Raw genomic sequence first — 20,530 nt, 5'->3', positions numbered from 1 at the left:
CACCCATACTTATCTCCTTAAGCCATATTAATCTCCAAACAAAGGCAATAAGAGAGTCACAATTTCACCTGACATGTTACAACTGAAAACGTGCAGACTTACTCAGAGGACAATGCAACGTCCTGGTAGGATGCTCCTGCTGCTTCTTTGATCCTGTGATAAAAAGTTAACCATTATGAATACACTTCATATTAGAGATGGCAAGTAGATAAGAGAGGGAAGAACATATCCCTAACCTTTTGGATGCCTTCCTCTATCATATACCAAGGCTGCTCTGACCTTTTGACTGATTTGGTGTAGGCCACCTATGGGCCCTTGGTTCAGTTGACCATCCAAACTGTTAGAGTCCTTGGGTTAAAACATCAAGTTCAGAACCTCTGCTTAGTGGACCCACATCCATCTGACGGCAGCGGCTGTTGCCATCACACCAGCCAGAGCAGCGAGGGGCGGCTGGGGCTGCACGCGCCATGTAGCCAGTGGGAGCCCCGCCCCTTCCGAGTTAGGGCGGGAGCGGTGCTTCCGCAGCCGCCCAAACTAAGGCTGCAGACCCAGGCCTCCTGCTCTACTGGGCGGGGCTACAGCTGCCCAAATTGCGGCTGTGGATCTGAGCCTCGCTGTGCTCTTGGACAGGGCCAGGAGCAGGCAGGATCTGCCCTCCTGTGTGCAGTTGTGACCACTGGAGGAGGCTGCAGACCTGAGCCTCCCGCTTCACAGAGCAGGCAGGACCTGAGAACAAGCAGGAAGCCTGCCCCTTCCGAGTTGGCGGGGTGGGAGCTCCCCAGGTGCAGCTGTGGCCACCCTCCCAGGCGCAGGACCAAGGTATTTCTGCAGCATGCACCCTTGGGGGCCCAGGAAGCCCCTCCCCACCCATCTCTGCAGGCTTGGGGTGTCTGCTTCCACTGCCTGGCCCTTCACCTCTCCCGGCACCTGCTCCAATCTTGGAGCAAGGTTGGGACGGAGCCCTGGGGCCATGAACGGCAGTGGGAGGCCTGGGCAGAAAAGGGTCACACTCTGTAACTCATCTTTCAGAGTCTTCCAGGACTTAAGTGTAGTTATAGAGAAGGAAAGGGGTGGTGGGAGGGTGTCTTGAGGAGAATCTGCAGTGCTTTGCAGGGCAACTTCAGGCAAAGAAAGGCTAGCTTTTCAGGCAAGAGTGGAAGAGCTGCTTCCACTGGCAAAGACGACAGGAGAATTTAGGGGTTCAGTGTCCCTAGCTTCATGTCTCCCTTGCAGATTTCGGGATCCTATTCTTTCCCAATCAATGTCCTCACTTTAACAGAAGACACTCTAGGAAGTTGGGAAATCAATTTGCCTTGTAATTCAGTCACTTGCTGAATGAGCCGCAGGGCTACAGGAGATGAGAATTTCTTTCAGGGCAGACATAGCTTTCCGATCAGTGAAAAGTTTGAGCTGGGAATCTGAAGCCCTGAGCTCATCCTTTTCTTTCACAACTCTCTAACGTGCTGAGGTAATTCCATTATACTTCTTACCTCGACTAAAATATTCTAATATGGAAAACGTGCAGTCCCTTAGTGTCTCACCTTCAATAGGTATTTTATTAGAAGAATCCAGTGGTGATATTTTGTGTATCTCTATTGCCACATCTTGTCGTGGATTACCAGGGCCCTCTTTACTATGGGAAATAGAGTCATGAATGCCTTTAATAAGATGAGAAAGTTGGCCGGGTGCGGTGGCTCACACCTGTAATCCCACCACTTTGGGAGGCCAAGGTGGGCGGATCACCTGAGGTCGAGAGTTCGAGACCTGCCTGGCCAATATGGCGAAACCTCGTTTCTACTAAAAATACAAAAAATTAGCTGGGCATGGTGGCAGGCGCCTGTAATCCCAGCTACTCGGGAGGCTGAGGGAGGAGAATCACTTGAACCCAGAAGGCAGAGGTTGTAGTGAGCCGAGATCGCGCTGCTGCACTCCAGCCTGGCGATAGAGCAAGAATCTGTCTTAAAAAAAAAAAAAAAAAATTAGAAAATCAGTTCCAGAAAATCCAGAAATACTTCAGAAAATTCATTCTTAAGAGTCCTGTCCTCTAGAAACACTTCCAGTACCAGAGTCTATCAATCAGTGTTCAACCAGAGATAACCAATAGCAGATATTAAGAAATGTATTGCGAGGAATTTACATACATGATTGTAAAGGCTGGTTAGGCAAGCCTGAAATCCTTAGGGCAGGCTGGCATGAGGACAGGCTAGCACTCTTGGGCATGGGGTGAGGCTGCTGTTCACAGGTGGAATTTCTCCTTTCAGAAGGTAAAAGATGTAGCATAGTGCCTGGCAGGTGGACCAAAGATGACATCTGTAATTATTACATATAAGATGTTATAGTAGAAGAGCAAAAACGGGCTTTTAGAGTTAAATTAATCTTTTTACCAGTCTGCCTTTATCATGCCTAGTGTTGATTTATTCCTTTTTAAATATGAATTCAAGAGTGTCCATTTAATGTATGAACCTCCCAACCCCTGCCCTTGTTTGGGGGTCAAGGGCAGCTTGGATTATAACTCAGTTTGGGGATAAAGTGCACTGAACTTGCTAGCTTCCTGGACGGCCCACTTATGTTCAGAATCGGGGAGCTTCACAAAATCAGGGACTCAGTTCCTGACTACAAATTTCAGGCATGGATAGCAAAGTCCTAGGAGTGTAGGAGGTAGCTAAGGATTGACTCTTTTCCTCCTTACTCATCTCTCTAAGACAGTAGTATGTATATTGGGACAGGCTGGAATCCCTATGAGAAAAATCTATCAGATCCTCAGATGGATAAGTCTCTTGCTTGAAGGTCTTCGCTCATTAAGCTTCCTTCCGTTTTACCTATCTGCAGTGCCAATTCAAGTGACAATTCCTTTTTGGCCATTATCTCTGTCAACTGGTGGCACTCGTTTAATCCACACATCTGTAAGTCTTGTCTAAATATTCTCCCTACCAGGCCAGTAACCCTCAGGTTGTTCCTGAGTCAACTTTCCACCTTGTCACTGTCACTTTGCAGTTGACAATGACTCTACCCCTGGATAGCCCTCCATGTGATTGTGCCCTCCACAACGATCCTGATCGGTAAAGCTTTCTAGATATCACTGCTATAAAGAATTGGCCAGCCAGGTAACGGTGCCCAACATCATTCTTATTGGCCATGTGACCTTGAACAAGTTACATAACCTTTCTGCACCTGTAAGATCATGGTAACGATAGTACCTTTTTTTTTTTTTTTTTTTTTTTTTCCCACAAATTTTGGAGGATTAAATGAGTTAACGTCAAGCACTCAGTGCCTGGTGTGTTTTTGGTACTTAGAGACAGGTATGGTTGTGCTGTTGCTGCTAGTGCTGAAGACTTTGGTTTCAAAACTTGCACTTGCTAGTTTCTCTCACTAACACCAAGCCTTTGCCTACAGAGGCCTTTCTGTTTGTCCCATTCTTTCTGTTTCTTAGGAGGCCCAGTCCTCTGGCTGCCTGTGTGTCTGCTGAACAATAGAAAATTCTGTTATTTTGTTATGCTGGGTAATACACCTCACATATTAGGGGTGGGGGATGGAAGAGATGAGCTGCCAACCTGTTCAAAAGGCCATTAAAAATGTCTTTCTGGGCTGGGTGCAGTGGCTTATGCCTGTAATCCAAGCACTTTGGGAGGCCAAGGTGGGTGGATCACCTGAGGTCAGGAGTTCGAGACCAGCCTGACCAAGATGGTGAAACCCCATCTGTACTAAAAATACAAAAATCTGGCCGGGTGCAGTGGCTCATGCCTGTAATCCCAACACTTTGGGAAGCTGAGGCGGGCAGGTCACAAGGTCAGGAGTTCGAGACCAGCCTGGCCAATGTGGTAAAACCCTGTCTCTAGTAAAAAAAAATACAAAAATTAGCCAGGCATGGTGGTGGGTGCCTGTAATCCCAGCTACTCTGGAGGCTGAGGCAGGAGAATTGCTTGAACCCAGGAAGCGGAGGTTGCAGTGAGCCATGATCATGCCACTGCACTCCAGCCTGGGCGACACAGCGAGACTGTCTCAAAAAAAAAAAAAAAAAAAGTCTTTCTGAACAAAATGTTGAACCTCATTTGATCTAAGACACCATCAGCTGTGAAATACACCTTCGTGTTATGTAACATGTATAAGGAAGCCAATTAACCTTTAACATTTTAATTTTATACTTAAAAATTATTTTAGGCTGGGCATGGTGGCTCATGCCTGTAATCCCAGCACCTTGGGAGGCCAAGGTAGGAGGATTGCTTGTGGCAAGAAGTTTGAAACCAGCCTGGGCAACATAGGGAGACAGCCTCTCTGAAAAAAAAAAAAAAAAAAAAAAAAAAAAAAAAATTAACCAAACAAGATGCACGCCTATAGACCCAACTACTTAAGAAACTGAGACAGGAGGATACAGCCCACAAGTTTGACATTGCAATGAGCTGTGATCACGCCACTGCACTCCAGCCTGGGTGACAGAGAAAGACTCTGTCTCTAAAAAAAAAAAAAAAAAAGTTATTTTAGACTTATTTACACATAGAATTAATGATGATGAACAGCTGTGGCCAAGTTCACTCATGTGCAGACAATGATAACCATACCACAACTGCTACCTGGCTGATGGTGTCAGATACCATTGATTGTATGATGCACGTGAATTTCAGAGATGTTAAAAAGTGAGGGACGAAAGTGCATCTTGGCCGGACACAGTGGCTCACGCCTGTAATCTCAGCCCTTTAGGAACCTGAGGTGGGTGGATCCCCTGAGCTCAGGGGTTCAAGACCAGCCTGGGCAACATGGTGAAACCCTGTCTTTACCTAAGATAAAAAATAAAATTTAAAAAAGGGCCGCCTGTAATCCCAGTACTTTGGGAGGCCAAGGCGGGCAGATCACGAGGTCAGGAGATTGAGAACATCCTGGCTAACACGGTGAAACCCCGTCTCTACTAAAAATACAAAAAATTAGCTGGCCGTGGTGGCGGCACCTGTAGTCCCAGCTACTTGGGAGGCTGAGGCAGGAGAATGGCGTGAACCTGGGGATGGAGCTTGCAGTGAGCCGAGATCGCGCCACTGCACTCCAACCTGGGCGACAGAGTGAGACTCCATCTCAAAAAATAAAAATAAAAAATAAAAATAAAAAAAGAAAGTGCATCTTAAAGTCAATGAAATATGTTTTGCTTCAGCCAATCCCTAGAACTTAGAGACTTTATTTTTCGTGATTCAATTACATGTCTTTGATACATGAATTTCTGTAAAATAATTTCTGTGTTCCAAGACTTCAGATTTTAAAATGTTTCTAGCTTTAACAGAAAATATTTTGGCCAAGGCAATGATTTGTTGTTGATTCTTATTTCAGGCAATAGCAGAGGCTCTGTGACTGAGTTGTCAAACATATATATTAAGAATTTGTTTTTTTTTCATTTTATCAGACAGAAAAGATGATTAAAAGGTTATGACCCTCTTAGAGAGATGTATACTGTTTGATTCTTAGCTACAATTTCATAATACTTTAAATTTCATCTTAGTGTGGCATAAAGAACAACATTTTGGAGTCAAACAGACTGACTTAGATTTACATTCTGGCTTTGCCACTTACTAGAGATGTGACTCGGTATGTCACTTCACCTTCCTAGACCTCAGTTTGCTCCTCTGTAAACTCCTCATAGATTAGACAATGTATATAAAGCATAAAGTGTTTACCAAAGCATAAAGTGTTTAGTAAACTGCTGTATTGATGAAAATGATGGTCTATTGGAGTGCTGGGAATACACGATTGGTAGAGCTGGATGTCACGGCAGGCAGTGGGGCTGCTGGAACCTTACCTGGAGTCACTCTGGAGAGGAAGGATAGTTTTTTAAATAGGTCATTCCTCAGGAAATGAAGTGACTTTACTATTAGTCAAAAAGAATTAGTGCTACAGATTGCAGCTAGAGAGGAGGAATAAATTCTAGTGTTCCATAGCACCATAGGATGACTATAGTTAATAATACATAGTTTCTTTTTTCTCTTCTTTTCTTTTTTTTGAGACAGGGTCTTACTGTATTGCACAGGCTGGAGTGCAGTGGAGCGATCCTGGCTCACTGCAGCCTAAAACTCTTGGGCTCAGGCAATCCTCCCACCTTAGCCTCCCGAGTGGCTGGGACTACAGGTGGGTGCCACCATGACCGGCTAAATTTTTTAAAAGTAGTTTGTAGAGACAGAGTCTCATAATATTGCCCAGGCTAGTATATAGTTTCAAATAGTTAGAAAGAGGATATTGAATATCCCCAACACAAAGAAATGATAACTGGTTGAAATGATGGATATGCTAGTTGCCCTGATTTGATCACTCTATACTGTATTATCAGAATATCACTATGTATCCCTTAAACATGTACAATTATGTCAAATTTTTAAAAAGTGACCCTGACTCAGATAGATAGATAGATAGATGATAGATAGAATTGGTGCTTCCATATTGGCCTTTTTGGGGGTTTTGTTTTTGTTTCTGTTTTTTTTGAGATGGACACTCACTCTGTTGCCCAGGCTGGAGTGCAATGGCATAATCTCAGCTCACTGCAACCTTTGCCTCCTGGGTTCAAGTGATTCTTCTGCCTCAGCCTCCTGAGTAGCTGGGACTACAGGTGTGTACCACCACGCCCGGCTAATTTTTGTATTTTTAGTAGAGACAGGTTTTCACCATGTTGGTCAGGGTGGTCTCAAACCCCCGACCTCAGATGATCCACCCATCTTGACCTCCCAAAGTGCTAGGATTACAGGCTTGAGCCACTGTGGCTGGCCAATATTGTGGAATGGTAACATTATATTAGTCTGGGAGCAGAAGGAAAGGTCGGGAATGCAAAAAGAATATTTTGATAATTTGAGAGGGATTTTGAAATAGGAATTGATTCCTAAAGCTTACGAATGGAAGAGATCATTTACTCGTCATTCATGAAGTACGTATTGAGCACCTGCTAAATGTCAGGTGTTCTGCTAGGCCCTGGGAATCAGTGGTGAGGATGCAGACAAGGTCCCTGTCCTTGTGGAGCTTACGTTAGGGTGGGGGTAAGGATACACAATAAAAAAGTAAACCACTTAAAAAAACAAGATATATAATGATTCTTAGAGTTTACTGGTAAGGGAAGATCTCTCTGGGACGATGACATTTAACTGAGGCCTGATGACAGAGTGATGTTTCTTGTGCTTGAGGTTCATTGAGCTTCTTCTTTTTATCTGTGGATTTATAGTTGTGCTCTCTCTCTCTCTGTCTCTCTCTCCTTCCTTTCTTCTTTCATTTTGTTTTCTTTGTTTTTGTAAGGTCTGGCTCTGTTATCCACACTGGAGTGCAGTGGGGTGATCTTGGCTCACTGCATGCCACCTCCTGGGCTCAAGCGATTCTCCTGCTTCAGGCTCCCAAGTAGCTAGGACTATAAGTTCATGCCACCATGCCCAGCTAATTTTTAAAACTTTTTGTAGAGATGAGGTTTCACCATGTTGCTCAGGCTTGTCTTGAACTCCTGGGCTTAAGTGATCCTCCAGCCTCAGCCTCCCAAAGTGCTAGGTTTACAGATGTGAGCCAACGCACCTGGCTGGGTTTATAGTTTTCATCAAATTTGGAAATGACGTGGCCACTATTTTCTCGCCTCTCCTTTGGAAACTCCAATTACACAGATATTAGGCCACTTAAAGTCCCACAGCTCACTGCTCTTTTTTTCCTCTTTCTTTGGGGATAGTTTCTATTGTTATGACTGTATCTTAATCTTCACTTATTTTTGTCCTTTGTGGTTTTTAACCTGTCTTTAGTCCCATCCAGTGTATTTTTCATCTCAAATGTTTTAGGTTTCATCTCTAGAATTTCAACTTCGGACTTTAACAAATGTTTTCCAGGGGGGCCCAGTGGGTGGCTCACACCTGTAATCCAGCACTTTGGGAGGCGAAGGTGGGCAGATCACCTGAGGGCAGGAGTTTGAGAACAGCCTGGTCAACATGGTGAAAGCCCATCTCTACTAAAGCACGGCCGGGATCTTTGCGGTGTCAGTTTTCTTCCCAGAAACCTCGGCAGGCTATGGCACCTTTGCCTGAGTTCTTGTCCTGTGTCCAGGAAGAGCAGAGAAGTGAAGAGTGACCAATTGTTTGAGTTCTTGTCCTGTGTTCAGCAAAGTGAAGGGTGAACATGAAGATGAACTTTATCAAGTATTACAACAACTCAACAACTCAGAAAGTGAAAATGAGCTTTATTAAGTGTTACAGTAGCTCAGAGGAGACCTGCAGGGGGTAGCTCCTCTCTATAGGCAGGTCATCCACCAAGTGTTCAGTTCGCAGCAGAGAGGAGACCCTGGAGAGGGTAGCTCCTCTGTGCAACCGGACTTCCCAGATATCTGCAGTTCTCAGTGGAGAGGAGGCCCTGGAGAGAGTGCCTCTTCTCTGCAATCAGGTAGTCTCTGCAGCTCTCTGCAGAGAGGGTAGCTCTTCTCTTCAGGTGGTGGTCCCATCCTCTCCAGCTCTCAGCAGACAGGGGACTCCTCTCTGCAACTGGTCACCCTGTTGTCTCTCTGCCGCTTCATCCTCTGGCCGTCTTTTGCCCTGCTCTGGCTGAGCCCAGGGCTTTTATGGACCTCAAAGGGGAGGAAGTGTGTGCCCAGTGGTCCATGGGCATCATGGGCCGCCACTGGCCAGCAGGAAAAGGCACCACAAGTCCCCACTCCGGTCCATTGGACGGGCAGCCCAGCCCCCAGCCTTCTGGCCCTCCCTGGTCTGAAGGTGGGGCCCTCCTGGGGACCTGCCTCTTCTACCCAGGGCTCTGTCTGTGTCCCACTGCCATTCATGGCCCTGGGGCTGGGCCCCAACCCTGCTCTGAGATCGGAGCAGGCACCAGGAGCCAAGAGAGACCAGGCAGTGGCAGCAGACACCCCTGAGCCTGCAGAGGTGGGGGGAGGGTCCTTCCTGGGGCCTTGGAAGGTGCAGGCTGCAGAGACGTTCCGTCTTGCACTTGGGAGGGCATCCGCAGCTGCACCCTGGAGCTCCAGTCCCCACAACTCGGAAGGCTCAGGCTTGTCCCCGGCTCCTGCCTGCTCTGTAGAGTGGGAGGCCCAGGTCTGCAGCCACAGTTCCGCAGCACCTGGGAGGGCAGATCTTGCCTGTTCCCGTGCCCCCGCACCACACCCCATCCCCACAAGAGCACACGGAGGCTCGGATCCACAGTTGCAGTTGGGGAGGGCAGGGCTCCTGGCCTGCTCGGTAGAGCAGGGCATCTGGGTCTGCAGCTGGGATTTGGGCAGCTACAGTTGCACCCGGGGAGCTCCTGGCTCCAATTTAGCAGGGGCGAGGCTCCCTCAGGCTCCATGGAGTGTGCAGCCCCTGCGGCAGCCTGCGTGATTACAGCAGCCACTGCCATTAGCGGTGCAGGCCTGTAGTCCCAGCCACTCGGGCGACTGAGGCAGGAAAATTGCTTGAACCTAGGAGGTAGAGGTTGCAGTGAACCGAGATTGCGCCACCACACTACAGACTGGGCGACAGAGTGGGACTGTGTCTCAAAAAAATAAAAATAAATAAAAAATTTTAAAATAAAAATGTGTTCCATGTCTCTGCTTAACATCTGGATGCTGGGGCCATCAGAGGGTTCACCTCATTTTCTTGTCACTTCTCATGCCTCACTGTCCGCATCATCCACGTCCAGTGTCTTGAGCACTGATCTTTCCCATATCCTGTCCACATTTAGTTGTTACCTTAGGAGGGTAAATCCAGTCCTGCTTTATCTTGGCTGAATGTAGGAGTACCCTATCTTTATTATTTAGCTCATATTCATATTTACTGTAAGGTTTTAAAATGTGCAAATAGGCTACATATTGATTTTAACCAGTTACTGTTAATAAAAAAACACTTGAGATTCCAACTAATTTTCCTGCTGCATGGTAAAGCCCATGCCTTCGCTCTGATCTCCGTACTAATCTTCATTCACTGTGTATTTAACAACATAGCTCTCAAAAAACTCTGGCTTGGCTTTGCCTTTCCTTTCCTTCCCTTTCCTTCTATTCTTTCTTTCCTTCTTTTTTTTTTTTTTTTTTTTCTTTTTTTGACAGTCTTGTTCCATCACCCAGGCTGGAGTGCAGTGGCCCGATCTTGTCTCACTGCAATCTCCACCTCCTGGATTCAAGTGATTCTCATGCCTCAGTCTCCTGAGTAGCTGGGATTACAGGTGTGCGCAACCACACCTGGCTAATTTTTGTATTTTTAGTAGAGATGGGGTTTCACCATGTTGGCCATGGCTGGTCTTAAACTCCTGGCCTCAAGTGATCCACCTACCTCAGCCTCCCAAAGTGTTGGGATTACAGGCATGAGCCACCACAGCTGGCCTCTTTCTTTTTTGTCAATTAAAAAAGTCACTTCTGGCCAGGCAAGGTGGCTCACCCCTGTAATCCCAGCACTTTGGGAGGCCAAGGTGGGCAGATCACATGAGGTCAGGAGCTGGAGACCAGTCTGGCCAACATGGGGAAACCCTGTCTCTACTAAAAATACAAAAAATTAGCTGGGCGTGGTGGTGGGCACCTGTAATCCCAGCTACTCAGGAGGCTGAGGCATGAGAATCGCTTGAACCCAGGAGGTGGAAGTTGCAGTGAGCTGAGATCGGGCCACTGCATTCCAGCCTGGGTGACAGAATGAGAGACTGTCTCCAAAAAAAAAAAAAAAAAAAAAAAAAAAAAAAAAAAGTCACTTCTGACCTTACCAGTAAGAGAAATCTGCTTCAGATCATTTTATTATTCATTATGTATTATTATATCATTCATAGGCTGAGCTGCTTCCCAGATGTACTTATCAAACATTTTCATGCATTATATATGGCCCAAGAACTTTAGAATGTGGGTCAAGGTGGAGTTACGGTTTTTTTAGTTGTGGTAAAAACTATATAACAACATTTACTTTTTCTTTTCCTTTTTTTTTTTTTTTCCAAGGCAGGGTCTTACTCTGTCATCCAGGCAGGAGTGCAGTGGCATGATCACAGCTCACTGCAGCCTCAACTTCCTGGTTCAGGCAATTCTCCCTCCTCAACCTCCCAAGTAGCTGGGACAACAGGCACCTGCCACCCCACCTGGCTAATTGTTGTGTTTTTTGTAGAGACAGGGCTTTTCCATATAGTCCAGGCTGGTCTCGAACTCCTGGGCTCAAGCTATCTGCCCGCCTTGGCCTCCCAAAGTGCTGTGATTAAAAGCATGAACCACCGTATCTGGCTTTAATCATTTTTAACTGTCCATTTCAGTGACATTAAGGGCATTCACAATGCTGTGTATCATCAGCATTGTGTTATTACTAGTAGTATTACTACTATCTAATTCTAGAACTTTTTCATCATCCCGTACTGAAACTCTGTACCCCTTACACAGTAACTCCTCATTCCCTCCTTCCCCAGCCCCTAGCAATCTCTATTCTACTGTTTGTCTCTATGAATTTGCCTATTCTAGGTACCTCATATAAGTGGGATCATCACAACATTTGCCTTTCAGTATCTGGCTTATTTCACTTAGCATAATGGTTTCAAGCTTCATCCATGTTGTATCAGGTATCAGAATTTCGTTCCTTCTGAATAAGTAATAATAAGGCTGAATAACTTTCTACTGTATATATATTCCACGTTTTGTTTACCCATTCATCTGTTGAACATTTGGGTTGTTTCCACCTTTGAGCTACTGTGAATAATACTGCTGTGACCATAGATGTACCAGTATTTGTTTGAGTTCCTGTTTTCCATTCTTTCGGTTATGTACCTAGGAGTGGGCCGGGCGCGGTGGCTCAAGCCTGTAATCCCAGCACTTTGGGAGGCCGAGACGGGCGGATCACGAGGTCAGGAGATCGAGACCATCCTGGCTAACACGGTGAAACCCCGTCTCTACTAAAAAATACAAAAAATTAGCCGGGCGAGGTGGCGGGCGCCTGTAGTCCCAGCTACTTGGGAGGCTGAGGCAGGAGAATGGCGTGAACCCGGGAGGCGGAGCTTGCAGTGAGCCGAGATCGCGCCACTGCACTCCAGCCTGGGGCACAGAGCAAGACTCCGTCTCAAAAAAAAAAAAAAAAAAAAAAAAAAAATGTACCTAGGAGTGGAACTGCTGGATCATGTGGTAATCCTATGTTTCACTTTTTGAGAAATCACCAAACTATTTTCCATAGTGGTTGCATCATTTTTGCATTCCCATCAGCCATGCAGTGTCTGAGTTTCCCCACCTCCTCACCAATACATGTTATTTCTTATTTTTGTGAGTAATAGCCATTCTAATGGGTGTGAAGTGGTATTTCATTGTGGTTTTAACTTACATTTCCCTAATGACTAGTGATATTGAGCAGCTTGTCATGTGCTTATTGGCTATTTCTGTGTCCTGTTTATAGAAATATCTATTTAAATCACTTGACCATTTTTGAGAACAACAATTGAATGGGATTGTTTCAGTGGGGCTTGTGGTTTTTTTGTTTTTTGTTTTGAGACAGGATCTTGCTCTGTTGCCCAGGCTGGAGTACAATGGTGCGATCTTGCCTCACTGCAACCTCTGCCTGCCAGATTCCAGCGATTCTCCTGCCTCAGCCTCTCAGTTAGCTGGGACTACAGGTGCACACCATCATGCCCAGTTAGTTTTCTGTATTTTCTTTTTTTTTTTTTTTTTTTTTTTTTTTTTTTGAGATGGAGTCTCGCTCTGCCACCCAGGCTGGAGTGCAGTGGCCGGATCTCAGCTCACTGCAAGCTCCGCCTCCCGGGTTCACGCCATTCTCCTGCCTCAGCCTCCCGAGTAGCTGGGACTACAGGCGCCCGCCACCTCGCCCGGCTAGTTTTTTTTGTAGTTTTTAGTAGAGACGGGGTTTCACAGTGTCAGCCAGGATGGTCTCGATCTCCTGACCTCGTGATCCGCCTGTCTCGGCCTCCCAAAGTGCTGGGATTACAGGCTTGAGCCACCGCGCCCAGCCAGTTTTCTGTATTTTCAAGTAGAGAAGGGGTTTCACCATGTTGGCCAGTCTGATCTCAAACTCCAGACTTCAAGTGATCCACCTGCCTCAAATGCCCAAAGTGAGCCACCGCACTTGGCCTGGGAGGGGTTGTGTTTTAATGCCCAAATCTATCTGCTCCCCAAGTGATCTTTGGATTTTTGGTATTATTTCTGATGTTTTATATCTAACATATCTAGAAAGTACTCCATAGAAAATTGCTTCATGTTTCCATGATAATTGCCCATATGTGACAGATTTTTCTTTGCAATAGATGAAGCAGATGGTGATTTCAAGTTGCTTCCCATGTATCCGAGCTGTTTCCAGAGTCTGCCCTTTCTGTTTCTATGCAGCTAAAGAGTGGCTGACCAGGAGGCAGGAGTGGCGGCTCACGCCTATAATCCCAAAACTTTGGGAGAACGAGGCGAGTGGATCACTTGAAGTCAGGAATTCAAGTGACCAGCCTGGCCAACATGGTAAAACCCTGTCTCTACTAGAAATACAAAAATTAGCCAGATGGTAGAGGCACACGCCTGTAATCCCAGATATATGGGAGGCTGAGGCAGGAGAATTTCTTGAACTCTGGAGGCAGAGATTGCAGTGAGTCAAGACTGCACCACTGCACTCCAGCTTGAGTGACAGAGCAAGACTCTGTATCCAAAAAAAAAAAAAGGCTGGGCACGGTGGCTCACACCTGTAATCCCAGCACTTTGGGAGGCTGAGGCGGGCAGATCATGAGGTCAGGAGATCAAGACCATCCTGGCTAACACGGTGAAACCCCGTCTCTACTGAAACTACAAAAACAAAATTAGCCAGGCATGGTAGCGGGCGCCTGTAGTCCCAGCTACTTGGGAGGCTGAGGTGGGAGAGTGGCATGAGCCCAGAAGGCGGAGCTTGCAGTGAGCAGAGATCGCGCCATTGCACTCCAGCCTGGGAGACAGAGCGAGACTCCGTCTCAAAAAAACACAAACAACAACAACAAAAAAAACCCACAGTGGCTGACCAGGGATACGATCTAGGAATGAGACTCATAAGGCTCCCGTGATAGACCTGTTAAGCTCCACGTTTCTTTTGCTTGGAAAATTTTATCTCTTTAGTAAAATAAGAACACAACAAAACAAACCACTCACTTATTGGCCTTTGGTTGCTGCCATTTCATGTCACCAGCAACAGCAATGACTCTGACAGAAGCTTGCCAGGTGCCCTATTTCGGTTGGGAGCCACATGCCCTTGGCGTTAGGGATACAGATAAATGTCACCCCTCCTCTTCATCAGGAAACTCGGGGTCCAAAGTTTTAAGTGGGATTTTGAGGTTATAGGAATATAAAACACCTAAAAAAAGTAAAACTCATGTTTGTTACAAGTTAAAAGAATCACTTGAAGCTGAGCATTGTGGCTCATGCCTGTAATCTCAGCACTTTGGGAGGCCAAGGCAGGCAGATCACTTGAGGTCAGGAGTTCGAGACCAGCCTGGCCAACATGGCAAAACCCTGTCTCTACTGAAAATACAAAAAAGTAACCAGGCATGGTAGCATCCACCTGTAATCCCAGCTACTGGGGAGGCTGAGGCTGAGGCACCGAACTTGGGAGGCAGAAGTTGCAGTGAGCCAAGATCGTGCCACTGCACTCCAGCCTGGGCGACAGGGCCAGACTCTGTCTCAAAAAAAATAAAAAATAAAAAAAAATCACTTGAACACATGTGAGCAGTTATGAATTCTTTTATGGTGTGCCAACATTTGAGTGTGGTTACAAGAAACAATAGTAAAAACGGTAGAAAAGAGTGACCATTTCTGGAGTAGTCGCTGCTCTGGGCACGGTGCCAAATACTTTCCATATATGATTGTGTTTGATCACTACAAATCAGGAAAACAAAGCTCAAAGAGCTAAGAAAGTTGCTCCAGGTCACATACTTCATACGTGACAGAGCCTGGATACAAACCTAGGTCAGTGTGACTCTTGTTTTGGAGCAGAAGTATTGACAGCTTGTTGGGTGGAAGAGAAACAGGAAAACACATTTCAAATAACTTAGTAATTATTGCAACTGACTAGGAAAGCAACATAGGTATTATTTAGAAAATAGAGGATTTCAGTGGATATAAAGACCTTTTGGTCCTTAAGCTGTGTTGGTAATGTTACTTCCGAGAGCGCAGAAGGCCAAGTGCTCATCGTAACCTTTCTGGTTGATGCAGGTGTTCTTGCTACATATGTTGCAGGTTTTCTTTTCAGATTCAAATTTTGGGGGGTTTTGAGGTCTATTTTTATTTTTTTATTTTTTTATTTTTTATTTTTTATTTTTTTTATTTATTTATTTTTTTTGAGACGGAGTCTCGCTGTGTCACCCAGGCTGGAGTGCAGTGGCGCGATCTCGGCTCACTGCAAGCTCCGCCTCCCGGGTTTACGCCATTCTCCTGCCTCAGCCTCCGAGTAGCTGGGACTACAGGCGCCCGCCACCACGCCCGGCTAGTTTTTTGTATTTTTTAGTAGAGACGGGGTTTCACCATGTTAGCCAGGATGGTCTCGATCTCCTGACTTCGTGATCCACCCGCCTCGGCCTCCCAAAGTACTGGGATTACAGGCTTGAGCCACCGCGCCCGGCCTATTTTTATTTTTTAAGACAGGGTCTCACTCTGTCACCCAGGCTGGAGTGCAGTGGCGCGATCACAGCCCACTGCAGCCTCAGACTCCTGAGCTCAAGCCATCCTCCCACCTTGGCTTCCCAAAATGCTGAGATTACAGGCATGAGCCACCACACCTGGCCCAGATTCAAATGGTGGATTCTAGTATTTTGTTCACATTTTGTTTTGGATTTTGAGATAGGGTCTCAGTCTATTGCCCAGGCTGACTGCAGTAGTGCGATCATGGCTCACTGCAGTCTCAAACTCCTGAGCTTAAGCAGTCCTCCCACATCAGCCTCCTAAATAGCTAGGACTACAGGTGCGCCCCTACACCCAGCTAATTTTTGTATTTTTGTAGAGGCAGGGGTCTCGCTGTGTTGCCCAGGCTGATCTTGAACTCCTGGACTCAAGCAATCCACCCGCCCAAGCCTCCCAAAGTGCTGGGATTACAGGCGTGAGCCACCACGCCTGCCCTTGTTCATATTTTGATTGGCTTTTATTTCAGTTACTGTGTTCTCTCTTCATTGGTGTCACCACTTCTTCCTGAACAAAGTATTATTTCAAAAGTCTCCTTTCCTAAGAATTCTTACCATGTCCTCATCTTTCTACCTCTAACCTTAATGACTTCCCTAAACCTGTCTTTAATGGATTCTACTTCTTCATTTGAGGTTTGAAAGTCTCCAGGTCTCCAGTTAATCTGCTACTTCTTTTTTTTTTTTTTTTTTTGAGACAGAGTCTTGCTCTGTCGTCCAGGCTGGAGTGCAGTGGTTCAATCATGGCTTACTGCAGTCTTGGGCTCCGGGGCTCGAGTGATCCTCCCGCCTCAGCCCCCTCAAAGTAGCTGGGACCACAGGCACGTGCCACCATGCCCAGCTAATTTTTGTATTTTTTGTAAAGGTGGGGGTTTCGCCATGTTGCCCAAGCTGGTCTTGAACTCCTGAGCTCAAGCAATCCAAAATTCTGGGATTACAGGCAGAGTAATCCACCACACCCTGCTTAGTTAATCTACTTCTATCTACATCACAGCCCTACTCTTCTCTTGCAAACCCCGTTTTTGACAAAGATACTTTGTTTCTTATCTGAGCCTTTTGTCATGTACATCCTCATTTGTATGTGTGTGTGTATGTGTGTGTGTGTGTGTGTGTGTGTGTGTTTCACCTTGTCCTTTCTGATTTATGGGCTTTCGTTCATGGCCTCTCTAGGCTGAAACCTAAAGACTGTCTCTAGAATCTGCGTCTTACCAGACCAATTTTTAACGTCCTAGGATGGAAAATCCAGTTGTTTCAAATTGACAGAAATCTACCATCAATGTAGACTGGGTTTAGCCAGGCACTCATGCAAGACAATGCCTGCTCTATGCTGTAGACCAAGGGATTGCAAAAAGTTGTGATGCTCTTGTCCAAACATGGAGAAACATGAGCTGGGGACTTGTGTGCGATTGTAAGCAATGGAACAACCACACCCAAAGAGGGTGAACTGATATCACCCTGGAGACAAGTCGTCAGTGATGAGCTGAAGGACTTTGCTCACTCTGCTCTGATTTTAGCTTTTCTTTCAATGACTGAAATGAGTTATCCCTAGAGAGCAAGCGTCCACACACAGGCTATCGCCCTGGCTTCCTTGGTGCAAGCAGGCCACATTAAGAAAGTCGTGCACATTTGTCATTTTTTTGACCACCCTCTGTCAATTCCCCTTCCTCAAAATACCATCCCCCAGTCTTTGTGGCATAGTAAATCCAGGAGCTAAGCTCCCACAGTGGCAGCCAAACAGGTTCCCATCAGATGCCCTGGGAGTGAAAGATGCAAAGGTGCGGAAATGGCTGGAGCGCAGTCTTGATTGCAGTGAATAGCAGACTGCAGTTCATCCTAGTCTTTATTCTCTTTTCCTGGGACTCCATTAGTGAATTGTAGAGTTTTGAACTGTCCTTTTGTTTCTCATCTGTTCTTTCACAATTTATTTTTTCCCCTAAGTTCTGGGAAATTTCCTCTTTTATTATTCCTTTGAACATTTTATTTCAGCTATCATTTTTTTTCCTAAGACGGAGTCTCGCTCTGTCACCCAGGCCAGAGTGCAGAAGTGTGATCTTGGCTCACTGCAACCTCTGCCTCCTTGGTTCAAGAAATGCTCCTATCTCAGCCTCCCAAGTAGCTGGGATTACAGGTGCCTGCCACCACACCCAGCTGATTTTTTTTTTTTTTTTTTTTTTTTTTTTAGTAGAAATGGGGTTTCACCATATTGGTCAGGTTGGTATCAAATTCCTGACCTCAGGTGATCCACCTGCCTAGGCCTCCCAAAGTGCTAGGATTACAGGCATTCGTCACTGTGCCCGGCCAGCTATCATATTTTTAATCTATCTAATTGCTTCCTCGTGTTTTCTGATTATTCTTTTTTCAGATCGACCTGTTCTGGTTTTATAAACTTTTTCTTTTTTTTTTTTTTTTTTTTTTTTTTGAGACGGAGTCTGGCTCTGACTCCCGGGCTGGAGTGCAGTGGCCGGATCTCAGCTCACTGCAAGCTCCGCCCCCCGGGTTTATGCCATTCTCCTGCCTCAGCCTCCGGAGTAGCTGGGACTACAGGCGCCCGCCGCCTCGCCCAGCTAGTTTTTTGTATTTTTTAGTAGAGACGGGGTTTCACCGTGTTCGCCAGGATGGTCTCGATCTCCTGACCTCGTGATCCGCCCGTCTCGGCCTCCCAAAGTGCTGGGATTACAGGCTTCAGCCACCGCGCCCGGCCTATAAACTTTTTCTTAAACCTCTTCTAGTCAGCTGGGCGAGGTGGCTCATGTCTGTAGTCCTAGCACTTTGTGAAGCTGGCTTGAGCCCGGGAGGTTGGAGCTTCAGTGAACTATGACTGCACCACTGCACTCCAGTCTGGGTGAGAGAGCAAGACCTTGTCTCAGAACAAACAAACAAACAAAAAACCTCTTTGAGCCAAGTTTTCTTCTATTCCCTGATGATCTTTCTTTCTACCAGAGTTCATTTTTCACCTATATATCTCGGTGTTTCTTTTTCAGGCTGCTGGTCCTGGGAATGTCTTGGTGATCTTTGGTTGTCTGGTCATATCTTAAAAAGAAGGCCTATATGACTCGGTGGCTTCTCCCCAGTGAGAATTCTGAGTGGGTGCTCTGGGTGTGGGGTCAAGGAGGATGAGGTCACTTGATTGCCCAGAATGAGGATTTTAGTGTACCAAGGTGATGACTAAAAGCCTTTGATTCTCCAATATGGATTGCTTAATTTCTTTTTTATTTTATTTTATTATTATTATTTTTTGAGACGGAGTCTCGCTCTGTCGCCCAGGCTGGAGTGCAGTGGCGCGATCTTGGCTCACTGCAAGCTCTGCTCCAGGTTCACGCCACTCTCCTGCCTCAGCCTCCCAAGTAGCTGGGACTACAGGTGCCCACCACCATGCCCCACTAATTTTTTTTTGTAGTTTTAGTAGAGAAGGGGTTTCACGGTGTTAGCCAGGATGGTCTCGATCTCCTGACCTCGTGATCCGCCTGTCTTGGCCTCCCAAAGTGCTGGGATTACAGGCGTGAGCCACCAAGCCCGCCCTGCCCAATGCTTAATTTCTTTAAAGAGCTGTCAAGGACTTATTTGTTTACTTTTGCCTGAGGGTAGATACCAGCTGCCTGGACTTGTAGGGTGTGTGTCTGAGGGCCTGGGGATGGGGGAAGGTGGGGGAGGAGAAAGAGAAGCAGGTGGGTACAGTTGATCCACCCTAGAGCTTTCCCAGCTCACAAGCCTCCTGGCAGCCCTTCCCTGCCACCTGCTGTTTGTCTGTTAACCCTCTCCTATCTGCCCTCAGCTTCCAGGGTACAGGGACTGTCATCCCTGTGTGGTACCCACTTACCCTGTCCTCAGGGTATGAGTTTATTCCTTATTGGACTTCTTGTCCATCAATCTGAAGAGTCAAGGCAGAGACAGCATGTCTGGTTTATTAATAAAAAATGAAAAATAAAAACCCACATGCACGTTTAGCATTTGTTGTCTCATGGGTAGTATTTCTAGTAAAAGAACTGTAAATTAACATATTATTTCCACTGAAGTAAATAATGTGTTGCTTTAAAAGATATGTAAGTAATATACAAAAACATGCTTAGGCTGGGCACGGTTTGGCTCATGCCTGTAATCCCACTTTGGGAGGCTGAGGCAGGCGGATCATGAGGTCAAGAGATCGAGACCATCCTGGCCAGCATGGTGAAACCCCATCTCTACTAAAAATACAAAAATTAGCTGGGCATGGTGGCGCACGCCTGTGGTCCCAGCTATTTGGGAGGCTGAGGCAGGAGAATCGCTTGAACCTGGGAGGTGGAGGTTGCAGTGAGCTGAGATCGTGCCACTGCACTCCAGTCTGGCAACAGAGTGAGACACTGTCTAAAAAAAAAAAGAAAGAAAGAAAGAAAAAAACCCTAAAAAACACATGCTTCTTGTAAAAATGCAAATACAAAATGGCTTTTCCCTTTATTTCCCCGCCCCAGTTCTGCTTTTTTCCCAGGAAGTGGCTGCTGTTAATAATTAGGTGTGTATCTTTGCTAACCATCGTTAATGGGTTTACGTATCCATGTTCATCCGTCTGATTATCAGTCTCTTCTCAATGTAGACGGGATTAAATTGTATGTATTATTTTGTAATTTTTTTTGTTTAACTCGGTCATTGCCTTGGGTGACTTTCCATGTCGGTAGATGTAGAGCTATCATTCTTTCCTCTACTGGGTGACGTTTAAGTAGTTTACAGTTTTCTAAAAAGGCAGGATCTGTTGCTTTCTCGTTTCGTTGACTCTTAGCATGTTTCTCACTGAAACTGAGAAATCCTGGTCATATCTGTAAAGAAGCCCAGTGTGTTGAATGGAAAAACCTAATTGGATGAAATAAACAAGTTGAGTGGATCATACATAAATATGGTAAAACTTAGAAGTGCAGTTTAAACATCAGCCAAATAAAATACTAAAACTTATTTAATAAAACGTGTTATTCTATCCCAGTTCATGAAAGAAGCAGAATCAAATCAAATTTATTTTGCT

This window comes from Macaca nemestrina, chromosome 18 (assembly GCF_043159975.1).
Source record: "Macaca nemestrina isolate mMacNem1 chromosome 18, mMacNem.hap1, whole genome shotgun sequence".
In the NCBI taxonomy this organism is placed as follows: Eukaryota; Metazoa; Chordata; class Mammalia; order Primates; family Cercopithecidae; genus Macaca; species Macaca nemestrina.
This window is presented reverse-complemented; position numbering follows the sequence as displayed.